General features: G+C 40.8%; 1 protein-coding gene across 6 annotated transcripts in view; it reads right to left on the bottom strand.

Annotated features, from left to right (window-relative positions):
• Window positions 1-12,137, bottom strand: part of aopep (aminopeptidase O (putative)) — a 218,363-nt gene that overhangs the window by 94,146 nt on the left and 112,080 nt on the right. The window lies entirely within an intron of this gene.

Here is a 12,137-nt window from a genome sequence, read left to right as displayed (position 1 = left end):
AGGATTCCCCTCCCGCAGACTCGTTTCACCGGGAATAAATCGCGAACTACGCCACTGCCAGCGCACGCTGGATGCAATTTTCCAAACACCCCTAAATACAGTCAAAGCTGACTAGTTTATAGCCGTGCAGACTCGAGAAGCAGAAGATCGGCTTCATGTTTTTTTTGGTTTGGCGTGGCACCGCCCCGTGTGTAGGTGGGTGGCGAGTAGAAGCTGAGGAATGTGAAAGTGAACCTGATCCAACATTGATCATTCAGTCAGCAAAAAGCTCATTGTCCTGCGGATAGCAAACATAGCTTACGCACTGTCCCAGCTAACCGCTGTCAGCCTACACAATAACACAACACTTGTATTCAGTGCTGCCAACGTGACAAGTTCATACAAATACACGACGCACTTCGCAGATATTTGCATTCATGCGACAGACTAATCTTCAATAACCATCCAAACACACCTGAAAGTTAAAACGGGAGCCTCCTAACATTTCGTTTTTTATTACGACCATGTGTGTGTTTAGGTAAACCAAACCACATTGTGTATTTGCAGATAGAAATAACACGCTACGGTGCATCGCAGCATATCGCGTTGTGAAAAATATTTACACCTGTTCTCTCAAAATTAACCCAACAGAACTCTTTTTCTAAAAAATGTTTACTGCTCTTACCCTGCAGTTCTATGGATCACAGCCCAGGCTGCAGAGGAACGTTGTTAAATATAACTTGACATAAAACCATAAAAGGCAATATAACGAGTGACCAAACGTTGTCACAGACGCGGGTTTTAATAGTTGCTTGAAGGAGATACAGCTAGACAGATTCACAAGGATAGGCAGTAACACTTCTGCCAATATTATTCTGTTCAGCAGAGTTCCCCAAGGCTGCGCCTTCAGCCCACTACCTTACTCCCTGCACACTCGTGACTCTCACTGATCCCACCCGCTCCCTCCGTGATCTTTCCGACCATGTGCTCACCAGACCCGCTACCACAGCCACGTGTCCTTCCCGGGGAACAGTCCGGATGAAGGGTGTCGGCCCAAAACGTCGACTTGTTTACATAGATGCTGCCTGGCCTGCTGAGTTCCTCTAGCAATTTGTGTGTATATCTACAAGCAGCGCGATCGCAGGAAAGCACCATCCATCAAGGACCCCTACCATCCAGGCCATGCTCTCTTCTCGCTGCTGCCATTGGGAAGAAGGTATAGGAGACTCAGGACTCACACTACCAGATTCAGGAATGGTTATTTCACCTCAACCATCATGATCTTGAGCCCGCGGGGATAACTTCACTCTCCCCATCATTGAACTGTTCCCAAAACCTATGGACTTACTTTCGAGAACTCTTCTTCACGTGTTCTTGATATTTATTATTGTATTTAAACAGTTTGTTGACTTTTACACATTGATTGTTTGTCCGTCCTGTTGGGCGTGCTCTTTCATTGATTTTATTGTATTTCTTATATGTACTGAGAGTGCCTGCAAGAAAATGAATCTCAGGGTTGTATATGGTGACAGATAGATGATAAATTTACTTTGAACTTTGAAGCTTGTAGAGGGTACCATCTTAGTGGACCATTTCTCAAATAACAATGAGTTGGGCTACAATAAGGAGATAGAGACCTCAGTAACATGGTGTTATAACCTTTCCCTCAATGTCAGCAAAACAAGAGCTGGTTACTGACTTCAGGAAGAGAGGTAGTGAACATACTCATGTTTACTTCAAAGGTGCTGGGGTCCAGAGGGTTGATAACTTCAAGTTTCTATGAGTGAACATCACCAATAACCTAGCCTGCTCCAACCATGTTGACTTCATGTCCAAATCTTCTATTTCCTCCGGATGCTAAAGAACGTGCCTGACGACCCTCACGAATTGTTATCAATGCACAATCCTATCTGGATGCATCACAGCTAATTAGTTTATTCTGGAAACTGTTTAGTTTCTCCTTATAACTCAGGCCATTGTATTCACCCTTTTCAATTTTGTCCACCTTATACATTGCAACTCAAACTGTTGGCTGCAATATTGTTCTATCATCAGCCTCACCTTGCTAGGAGTCTCACTGCAGATTGCCTTTGTTTCTAAACCAAGTATTTCAATACTATCACTCTGTTTCCCATCCCCTTTCAAATTAGTTTAAACCTTCCTGAATAACTAGCAAACCTTCCTGCAAGGATATTGGACTCCCTTGTGTCCAGGTGTAATCTGTCCCTTTTGTACAGGTCATACCTTCCCCAGAGAGATGCCATTGATCCATAAATATGAACGCCTGCCTTCTGCACCAGTTCCTCAGCCAAGCATTCACCTGCCAAATCATCCTATTCTTACCCTCACCCTTAACCTTACCCTAATCCTATCTGAACCAAAATTAATTTACCACAAAAACACTTCCATTTCCCAAGTATCTCTGAATCATTAAACCAGACCTGTCAAACTAGTGCTTTGTATCTTACAGCTCTAGTGTAAAACAATGCTATACTTTCCCCAGGAGATATGGTCAGAAATACTGCTTCCCAGAGATATAAAAGATATACCTTGTCTTGAAATTTAATTTTAGTTAATTGGATTTTGAGTACCAATGACCAAACATATTCCACTATATACAATTTTATGATTGAAAACCCTTCAGTTCATGTCAAGTCTGGAGGAATAAACCAAATTTCTAAACAAATGCTCATTGCCCTTCATGTGAAGATATTTTATCTTATCAATCAGCTTCACAAACAATTTGGGAATACTGACATTGATCTGTCAGCATAACAAGGCTATTTTATGACATAACAAATCTCCTCTGCTTATTATTAAGCCAGGAATATCCTGGAGTATCTTGCACGAGAGCCTTCAATTTGATTACAATCCACATTCTACTGCTGTATATATAATACCATCAGAATAGATCGGTTCCCTGCTTGGCGTGATCTAAATGAATAAAATTATTTTGACGTATCTGTCTATGCAACACACTTAGCCTTTGATAAAATCACCTGCTCTGTTTTAATGCAAATTACAAATTTCACAAGTCATCTGGAAAAGAAACGCAATCCTTCCAGATCAATATGTCAGAGAAGCTAAGATACAAAGTAGTTCCAGCTGCTACAGCACTTGCAGCAGAATTTAAGGAAATCTCAGATGAACTGATTGAGATGTGTTGGCCTACTCGTGCTCCTATTTCTTACATTGATGTCCTGATTGTTTTGGGATATTTTGCACATTATGGATTTTGCATATGAAAGTGAAATAGCATATTTTTATGATTTCTTAATAAAAGCTGATTGGTAACCACATTCATTGCATGCCCTAAGATTAAGGGTGTACTGTAACAAATATCTTGAACATTGCCTATTTGCGGAATAAGACAAAGTGCAAGCACACCATTACTGAAATTCGCATTTGTTCCAATTTGTTGGAACAAGCTGGAAGAACAGTACTGTGAAGCTTCCATCTCTGTTCATGAAATGGTAACTATGGTAGTTTATTTAACTGTTCATGATTTCTTTTTGCTCAACTTTGTTTGACAATGATACTTCCTATTTTATTGTACTATTGAAGTTAACTTTTTTTCCTATATATAAACTTCCACCATCTTCAACAGGATCCCACAACCAATCACATCTTTACCTCCCTCCCCCCTCTCCCATGTCCATTCATCCATCTCTACTAATCTCCCCCCAGGCACATATCCGTGCAAGTGACAGAAATGCTACATCTGCTCATTCACCTCCTCCCTCACCTCCATTCAGGGTATGAAACAATCCTTCCAGGTGAGGCAACAATTCACCTGCAAATCTTTTGAGATGTCTATTGTATCTGTTGCTCCCAAAGTGGCCTCCTCTACATTGGTAAGATCAGTCGTAAATTAGGGGATGCTTTGTCAAGCATCTCCCCTCCATCCAGCCAAAGCAGAATTTCCAACTGGCCAACCATTTTAATTCCAATCCCTCATATTCTGCCAGCCGTTGGTGTAGTGCCATCAGCACCGGATTTTGAGGCAAATGATTCCGGGTTCAAATCCGGCTTCTTGCAAGCTTTCCATCCATGTTGAGTTGCGTGTCGAGCTAACAACTCGGCTTGTAAAAAAAAAAGGCAAATGCTAAGTAAAAGGCAAAAAATTGCCACCCAATGCACCACAATTCATGAAAAGGAACAACAATATTCTATCCAGGTAGTCTCCAACCTGATGGCATGAACATTGATTTATCCTTCCGGTATTTTTCCTCCTCCTCCCCTTCCCTCTTCTTCTATTCCCCACTCTGGACTCTTACCTCTTATCTTCACCTGCCTTTCACCTCCCCTTGTGCTGCTCCTTCTTCCATTTCCTCCATGGGTCATTCTCTCCTACCAGATATGTTTTTCTCCAGCCCTCTACCTTTCCCACCCACCTGCTTCACCTATCAACTTCTAGCTTGTCCTCTTTCAACTCCCCCCCCCCCTTTCTATTCTGGCATCTTTCCCTTCCTTTCCACTCCTGATGAAGGTTCTCAACCCGAAATGTCAAGTGTTTATCAATTTCCATAGATGCTGTGAGATATGCTGAGTTCCTCCAGCATTTTGTGTGTTGTCCATTTCATACAGTAGCATTTACATCCACTGTGATAAAGTGCTTTGAGAAGTTTCTGATGAAATATATCAACTCTTGCCTGAGAAGCAACTTGCATCTATTACAATCTGCCTAACATCACAAGAGGTCAACAGCAGATGCCATTTCATTGGCTCTTCGCTCAACTCTGGAAAATCTGACAGAAAAAATGCATACTTGGGATGCTCTTCACTGAATACAGCTCAGCATTCAATGGCGTCATTCCCTCAGAACTAATCAATAAGCTTCAAGACCGAGGCTTCAATGCCTCCTTATGCAATTGATTCCTCAATTTCCTCCCTTGCAGACCTCAGTCAGTTTGGATTGGCAACAACAACCCCTCCATAATCATCACCAACACAGATGCACCACAAAGTTGCGTGCTTAGCCCCCTGCTCTACTGGCTTTCTACTTATGACTATGAGGCTAAGCACAGCTCCAATTCCACATTTACGTGTACTGACAACGTCACTGTCGATGGACGAATCAAAGGTGGTGATGAATCAGCATATGGCAGGGAGACTGAAAGTCTGGCTGAGCGGTGCCACAACAATCTCTCACTCAATGTCAGCAAGACCAAGGAGATGATTATTGACTTCAGGAAGAGAAAACCAGAGGTCCATCAACTAGTCCTTACTGGGGGATCATAGATGGAAAGGATCAACAACTTTAAATTCCTCAGTGTTACCATTTCAGAGGATCTGTCCTAGGTCTAACACATAAGTGTCATTACATCTCATTAGAGATGCATAGCAGCATCTCTACTTTCTTAAGACGTTTGAGAAGATTCAGCATGTCATCTAACTATGACAAGCTTTAATTGAGAGTACGTTGACTGGATGCATCACAGCCTGGCATTGAAAACCATTGCCCTTGAATGGAAAAGCTTACAAAAAGTAGTGGATATGCTCAGTCCATCACTGGTAAAGCCCTTCCCACTGCTGAGCACATCTACACCGAAGGCTGTCGCAGGAAAGCACTACCCATCATCAAGGACACCCACCATCCAGGCCATGCTCTCCTCTTGCATCAGGAAGAAGGTCAAGGGGCCTCAGGAGTCTCACAGCAGGTTCAGGAACAGTTATTACTGCCCTTGAACCACAGGGCATAATTTCACTCGCTGAACTGTTCCCGCAGCCTGTGGACTAACTCAAGGACACTTCATTCCATGTTTTCGATATTTATTGCTTATTTATTTATTATTTGTTATTATTATTTACTTTTTCTTTTGTTTTGTACTTGCACAGTATGCTGTCTCTTGCACACTGGTCCTTTTTTCATCCTGTTGGGTACTGCCTTTCATTGATTCTTTTGTGTTTCTTGTATTTACTGTGATTGCCTCCAAGAAAACGAATCTCAAGGCTGTAAATGCTAACATATATTAAATTTGATAGAAAATTTACTTTGAACTTTGATAAGCTGTAAAAGAGAGGTGATGTTGGAGAGGGGGTAATGGGAGACAAAGAAATGGTGGGTGAACTTAATAAGTATTTTCCATCAGTTTGTATATAAAAGACACTAGCAGTATGCTGGAAATTTGAGAGTGTCAGGGGGCCAGGAGTGAGTGTAGTTGCTATTACTAAGGAGAAGGTGCTTGGGAACTGGAAAGGTCTGAAGCAGAAATGGAAGGACTATACTTTAGGGTTTTGAAAAAGGTAGCTGAAAAGATTATGGAGGAATTAATGGTGATCTTTCAAGAATTAATAAATTCAGGAATGGTTCTGAAGGATTGGAAAATTATAAATGTCACTCTACTCTTTAAAAAGGGAGGAGGCAGAAGAAAGGAAATTATAGGCCAGTTAGCCTGACTTCAGTGGTTGGCAAGATATTGGTGTCCATTATTAAGGATCATGTTCCATGGCACTTGGAAGCATATGATAAAATAGGCCAAAGTCAACGTGATTTCCTTAAGGAGAAATCTTGCCTGACGGAGAAGAGAAGGAAATTCTTTGGCCAAAGATGGTGAATCCATGGAATTCATTGCCACAGATGGCTGTGGAGACCAAGTCATTGGGTATATTTAAAGCAGAGGCTGACAGATTCCTGATTAATTGGAGCATCAAATTCTCTGAGGAAATAAAAAGCAGGATAAACAAAGGAGAGTCAGTGGATGTTGTTTACTTGAATTTTCAGAAGGCCTTTGACAAGGTGTCACACATGAGGCTGCTTAGCAAGATAAGAGCCCATAGTATTACAGAAAAGATACCAGCATGGATAGAAGATTGGTAGACTGGCCAGAAGCAAAGAGTGGAAATTAAGAGGGCCTTTTCTGGTTGCCTGCTGGTGATTACTGGTGTTCTGAAAGGGTTGTTGGGTTTGCTACTTGTCATGTTATCTGTCAATGATGGAACTGATAGCTTGTGGCCATGTTTGTAGATGATATGAAGATAGGTGGAGGGGCACGTAGTATTTAGGAATCTGGGAGTCTGCAGAAGGACTTCAACAGATTAGGGGAATTTGCAAAGAAGTGACAAGTGGAATATACTATAGGGAAGTGTATACTCATGCACTTTGGTAGAAGGAATAAAGACACAGACTATTTTCTAAATGGGGAGAAAATTAAAAAGTCCGAGGTTTAGAGGGATTTGGGAGTCCCTGTGCAGGATTCCCTAAGGGTTCAGTGGTAAGGAAGGCAAATGCAATGTTACCACTCATTTTGAGAGGATCTGAATATAAAAGGAAGGATGTAATGCTGAGGCTTTAAAAGGCATTGGTGATACTGCACTTGGAGTATTGTGAGTAGTTTTGGGCCCTTTATCCAAGTAAAGATGTGCTGACATTGGAGAGGGTCCTGTAGATGTTCACAAGAAATATTCCAGGAATGAAAGGGTTAACGTATATGGAGCATTTGATGGCTCTGGGCCTGTACTCACTGGAATTAGGGGAATGAGGCCTATCTCATTATTACCTATCAAGTATTGGAAGGGTTAGATAGAGCGGATGTGGAGAGGATGTTTCCTTTAGTAGGGGAGTCTAGGACCAGTGCACACAGCTTCAGAAAGGGGTGGTCCATTTAGGACAGAGAAGAGGAGGATATTCTTTAGCCAAAGATGGAGTTCATTGCTACAGATGGCTGTGGAGACCAAGTCATTGGGTATATTTAAAGGAGAGGCTCATAGATTCCTGATTAGTTGGAGCATCAAAGATTATGGGGAGAAGGCAGGAGAATGGGGTCGAGAGGGATGATCAATCAACGATGATGGAATGGCGGAGCAGACTCAATGAGCCAAATAGCTCAAGACTGTTTCTATGTCTTATGGTCTTAATTTATTATAGCAGAATTGTCATTTACCTCAAGGGCCACAAACAGACTCCCACCAGAAAAATTAATAGTGAAATAATGATTTGCATTTATGTGGCACCTTTAACACTTCAAAATTACATGACCAAATGCAAACAAAAAATGACAATGTGTCAAAGAAAGAGCCATTAAGACCTTTGTCCAGAAATTAATCAAATGAAAAACAAGTACACTTGAGGAAAGAATTCCAATGCTTAAGAGCAACTTTGGAAATACATGAGAAACCAGATTTCCAGGAACACTCATTTAAATAACAGTCATAGGTATGAAAGCTATGGGGAAAGAGAGAGTTGAGGTTATGAGGATAAGAATTTTAAACTGAAAGGTTGGTGAACCAGGATTACTATTATTAATATACACCCTCTACCTATTAATATAACATACAGGCAGTCTCCGGGTTATGAACGTCCGATTTACAGACAACTCGTACTTATGAACGGACTGCCATAAAGCCTATTATATTAAAAATTCATTGGCTCAAGGAAGGAGAATGCCTTCCGTCATTTAAAATTGGATCTCGCTGCCATTAACACAGTGCTGAGTGTGTAACTTTGTATTTGGCTTAAATTGTTCTTAGCAAGATTCACCCTGACCCCCCTTTTCCAGTCAGCACAACCCCACTTGTCCCATTCAACCTGTCTAAGTGTGGATGGACTTTAGGACCCAGGACAGCAAAGGACCCGCTGCCCGCAGCTGCTTCTGAATCCGCAGTGTTTCTGTTCCGTTGACAGACGCGGTAAACGAGTTTAAATTATTGATTGATAATTCCAATCTCGTGTTTATTTTGCTCTCCGCACAATTATATTTATAGGGAGTTTACTATGTGTGTGTAACCATGTCTCCAAAGCGTAAATCTGATGCAAGAGCTGGTGATGCATCAAGGAAAAGGAAAACGATCATAATTGAAATAAAGTGGAAATAATAAAGCGATTGGAAAGATGTGTAACACCATCCATCACTGAAAAGCATTAGGCTACATCCCTGCCCTGATGAAAGCTATATGTATTACTAAGCAATGCAGTGATTTAACTATCGAAATGGAAAGGCTACCGATAATTTGGTTAGATGATCAAAATCAGCGTAATTTGCCTATTAGCCTTACTTTAGTGCAGGAAAAGACACTAAGCCTTTTCAATGATTTAAAAGCTGCATGTGCAGTAAGTAAAGCACTGTGATGAAGAACTTGTTGCGAGTAGGGGTTGGTTCAAAGTGAGGGCAGGTTTACACGATATTAAAGTGCAAGGTGAAGCAGCGAGTGCCGATCCAAGTGCTGTGAGTGATTTTCCTAAAATGTTGAAAAAAACTATTGAGGAGGGAGGTTATTTGCCTGTCCAAATATTTTATGTAGACAAGACTGGCTTATGCCTGAAAGGACCTACCTGTCGAAAGAGGAAATAAGTGCACCAGGGCAAAAGGCATCGAAGGATAGGCTAACCTGTTCCGACTTGCGTACAATTCCGACTTAAAGACAGACTAAGGAATGGATCTCGTTCATAACCTGGGGTCTGCCTGTACTCTACATAACATTAATATCTCCATATTAAAATATACATTATCTATATAATCCTTAGTAAAATAAACTGTGCTTGAAACATAAATGGACATTGAAAATATATTCAATGGAAGATGTCTACCTTCAAGAAGTTATCACCAATAAAACTAATCTGGAACACTTGTCAGTCATGACTTAATTCGAATCACTTTTCATTTTAAATCAATGTTGTGATCTAAAGCCTCATGCTTCAGATTTTAAAACATCCAACATGTTTTTTTCATGTACAAAATGGGGACGATCCTCTGCAAGAAGAGCCCACTTTCAGATGAGATTCTAAATTCACTCCTCAACGTTCTTTCACATTGACATGAATGACCCCATGACATTACATGGGAGATCAGGTCCAATGTGTTGGCTGCTAATATCCCAATTCAACTGCTACATACAGATTCTGTGATTGCTAATTGTTTGCGGGACCTTCATTTATGCAAATTGCTGCATTCCTCCACTGCAGATCACTGCATTTGGTTAAGTATTTTGTCTGTAACATAATTTAGGATGTCTGGAGATCATGCAAGATACCAGTTCAAAGCAATTAAAACAAAAATTCATCCCATTTCCAACTCTATTTTGTTTCTTTCTTTTTCAAATGTACTCCATTTTCATTTCACCTTTTGCACCATTGGCTTTCTAAGTAACTATTCCCAATTTTATGAGGGATTCGAAATGTAAATTCACTCTAAGACTTTGATGTTCTATCATGAATATTAATAAATGATTTCAAATGACATAATCAAATAAGCAAGAAAGAAACTGCTGACACATTGACAATTTTACTTCTCTCAGGAGATTTTTTTTTGTATATCACCTAGACCATTTTCCTTTGTGTGAATATGGAGTAGCCTATACAAGTGAACATTCTTTATGTGTAACAATAAATAACTCTATTGGTATCTTATTCAACAGTAGCAGCTTTTACAGGCAAACCTGATCTTGTCCTCGTAAGTGACAAATCTAGATTTACAGCAAGCAACTGTAGATATCAATTCCTGTAGATCCCTGATTGATTTCCTCATTCTGGATCCATTGAGTACAATGCCTATAAAAAATATTCACTCCCCTTGGAAGTTTTCATGTTTTACAACATTGAATCACTGTGAATTTATTTTGACTTTTTTTGACACTGATCAACAGAAAAAGACTCTTTCATGTCAAAGTGAAAAACACAAAAGCCTTCCGGGGCCTGCTGCAGTGAAGCATCCCCACAGTATGATGCAGTTACCACCATCATTCACGGTAGAGATGGTGTGTTTTTGATGATGTGCGGTGTTTGGCTTATGCCAAACAAAGCATTTGGTCTGGTGGCCAAAAGGCTCAATTTTGATTTCATCAGACCATAGAACCTAGAGTTTGCCAGAAGGAATGTGGGAGACTCTGAAGTCAGCTGTAAGAAGGTTCTATGGTCTTACAAAACCAAAATTGAGGTTTTTGGCCATCAGACTAAAAGCTATATTTGGTGTAAGCCAAACACCGCACAACATCAAAAACACACCATCCCTATGAGAAGGCATGGTGGTGGCTGCAGCATGCTGTGGGGATGCTTCACTGCAGCAGGATCTGGAAGGCTTTTGGAGATAAAGAGTAAAATGAATGCAACAAGATACAGGAAAATCCTGGAGAAAAACCTGATGCAGTGTGCAAGAGAACTGCGACTTGGGAGAAGATTTGTTTTCCAGCGAGACAATGACCCCAAGCATAAAACCAAAGCTAATCAGGAATGGCTAAAAAACAAAGTTAATGTCCTAGAGCATATATGTCAAACTCAAGGCCCGCAGGCCAAATCCGGCCCGTGGTGGAATTATCTTTGGCCCGCGAGATAATATCTAATTACTATTAAAGCTGGCCCCAGTAATCGAAGCGCCTATGGCGTATGATATGGCTAATGCTGAGTTTATTCAGGTACCAGGTTTTCAGGGTTTTTAGTGTTTATTCAGCAGTCTTCTTCATAAGAAACGGAATTTGTAAAGTGAAACACTTTGTAGCTATAGCAGAGACTGAGACACATGAGAGCAGGCTGAAAAAACGGAGGCAACGAAAGCTGCGTGCGCATGCGTCCGACTGATCCGGCCCGCATGAAGCTGCATTTTGCTCAATCCGGCCCGTGACCTAAAATGAGTTTGACACCCCTGTCCTAGAGTGACCAAGTCAGAGTCCAGACCTCAGTCCAATTGAGAATTTGTGGCTGGACTTGAAAAGGACTGTTCACACACGATCCCCATGCAATCTGACAGAGCTTGAGCAGTTTTGTAGAGAAAAATGGGGAAAAATTGCAGTGCCCAGTTGTGCAAAGCTGATAGAGACCCATCCATACAGACCTCTAGGCTGTAATTTCTACCAAAGGTGCATTGACTAAATACTGACTTAAGGGGGTGAGTAATTATGCAATCAATTATTTTGTGTTTAATAATTGTAATAACATTAGAACAATTTGTAGAAATTTGTTTTCACTTTGACATGAAAGAGCCTTTTCTGTTGAACAGTGTCAAAAAAGCCAAATTAAATCCACTATAGTTCAATGCTATAAAACAATAAAACATGAAAACTTCGGGGGGGGAGGGCTGAATACTTTTTATAGGCACTGTAAAAAGTTAAATGACAACAGACAACTTGAAAGGTGAAGCATTTAAGGGGAAAGTGAAGTGGAATTTCTTCACTCAGCAAATGGTGCGAGTGTGGAAGTAACTGCCAGAGTAAGTGGTGGAAATGGGTTT

The sequence above is a fragment of the Hemitrygon akajei genome, chromosome 2 (assembly GCF_048418815.1).
Source record: "Hemitrygon akajei chromosome 2, sHemAka1.3, whole genome shotgun sequence".
Classification (NCBI taxonomy): Eukaryota; Metazoa; Chordata; class Chondrichthyes; order Myliobatiformes; family Dasyatidae; genus Hemitrygon; species Hemitrygon akajei.
This window is presented reverse-complemented; position numbering and strand designations above follow the sequence as displayed.